The sequence below is a fragment of the Bison bison genome, unplaced genomic scaffold, assembly GCF_000754665.1.
Source record: "Bison bison bison isolate TAMUID 2011002044 unplaced genomic scaffold, Bison_UMD1.0 scf7180017847606, whole genome shotgun sequence".
Lineage (NCBI taxonomy): Eukaryota > Metazoa > Chordata > Mammalia > Artiodactyla > Bovidae > Bison > Bison bison.
This window is the reverse complement of record NW_011478179.1, coordinates 4,301-6,440: the sequence shown is the minus strand read 5'-3', so window position 1 is coordinate 6,440 and position 2,140 is coordinate 4,301.

Sequence of the window (2,140 nt, the reverse complement as noted above, 5' to 3'; positions counted from 1 at the left end):
ACATTTGTGTGAAGCACCTGACTTTAATAAAAGTCAGGACTGCTGTCCCCATGTGACTTTTGTATAACATCTCAGTGTATAAAAACAGACTCTGGAAAATAAAGATTGGGGATCAGTTTCTCGAAATACTGGTCTCCCCATGTCGCTCTCTCTCTCACTCTGGCTGAGTCTCCATCTGGAGCGCGGAACCCACCAAGCTTACTAATTATGCCTGGGCTTCTAAGATCCGACCGGGGAGGCCTCAGTGTCTCCTCTCCTTCGGGAGAACGGAAGGACGCCTGCGGCCTACGTAAGTGGTGCAAACTTCTTGTCTTGAAGTTTTATTGGTCTCCCGCGTAAACCAAGCTACTCAGCCTCTTTTCTCCACTGAATTTTCCTACTGAGCTATCCTTATTCTATTACTCTTTATATCTTTAATTAATATCTAATTGAAGCTATTGTATCCTGATCCTCGCCTATGCCGTCTCTCCTTCGAATACCCTGGATCAGCCGGGGCTGGTCCCCGGCATGCATACCCAGAACAAGAACCCTTAGCAAGAACCCAGTCAGCCCACACCTTGGTCTTGGACTTCTCAGCCTCTTGAATTTTGAAAAATAAATGTTTGTTTGTTTGTTTGTTTTTAATTAATTTTATTTTATTTTTAAACTTTACATAATTGTATTAGTTTTGCCAAATATCCAGTCTGTTACAACAGCCCGAATAGATTGAGTCCAAATTCTAGGACTATAAAGGAGATAATAATCACATAGTAACACACACCAAGAAATGATGAGAAAAACAAACAGAGTAATTAGGGTGGTCAGAATTGGGCAGAAAATGTGTTTTGAAGGAGTATCTAATAATATTCATGATAGTAATGACAGAATATTGCTAATATATATGAGCTAATGGATCTGAGATTTCTCTCCAGAGCCAAAACCATGGAGTCTTCCATGACTGGCAGCACATAACCCATAGCCTCTATTTTAATGGTCATTCCAGAGAAATTATATGCCTGGACATAAACTTGAGCAAACTCCAGTAGATAGCAAAGGACAGAGGAACCCAGCATGCTGCAATCCATGCAGTGTCAGAGTCAGACTTGACTTAGTAACTGAATAACACCAGCAACTTGTCATCCCCATCTTTTCTTCTCCCTAAGCAACTCAATGATGTTATACATTTTTAAGTATGACTATCACTTTTGTGAACCCATGTATAAATTATTGACTCTGTTGGCATTCCTGGAATTTGGTTTGGCCTTTTCTACCCTCCTTAGTGCCCTGGCTATTATGGTTTAATCTCTGTTATGTTGTTATAGATGCCCACTTCACTCAGCAATTCTTCATGTGTAGTTTCTCCTTCTGGGAGTCTTCAGTTCTTACCACAACCTTATCTACTGGATGTCATTTCTCATTCACTGAGATGGACCTCTTTGTTTATTGTTTCCAGAGTCCAATAGGTAGACTCTGGGGCCAGGAACCTGATTCTCATCCTCTCCCTGCCCTTCTTCCTAAGATGTTGTATGCACCAGGATAACACAAACCTGACCTGTTCAGGTATAACTGTCACCTACATTTATGGCCTAAAGGCACTGGATTCAGGTTTAAGCATGGATACTGTCCACTTCTCACCTCCTACACCCTCATCTTGCATATGGTGGTCAGCATGACAGTAGCTCAGTGATCACTCTTGGTGTTGCACATTCTGTGCTTTAGACAAGTATATAATGACATGTATCCATTATTATTGTATCATACAAAGTATTTTCACTGTTCAAAAATTCCCCTGTACTCTGCCTATTCATCCCTCTCCCCAAACCCATCCTCTGCAAACCACTGAGCTTTTTACTATCTCTGTAGCTTTGCCCTATCCAGAATATTATATATTTGGAATCATATAGCATGTAGCCTTTCCAGATTGACTTCTTTCACATAATATTGTGCATTTAAATATTCTACATGTTTTCATGATTTGACAGCTCTTTTCCTGTTTGTTTGTTTGTTTTGGAGTTGTACTTTTTTTTTAAATTGGAGTATAGTTACTTTACAATGCTGTGTTAGTTTCTGCTGTATAATAAAGTGAATCAGCTGTATGTATACATATATCCCCTCCTTATTGGACCTCCCTCCTCCCCTACCCCCTCCATCTTGGTCACCA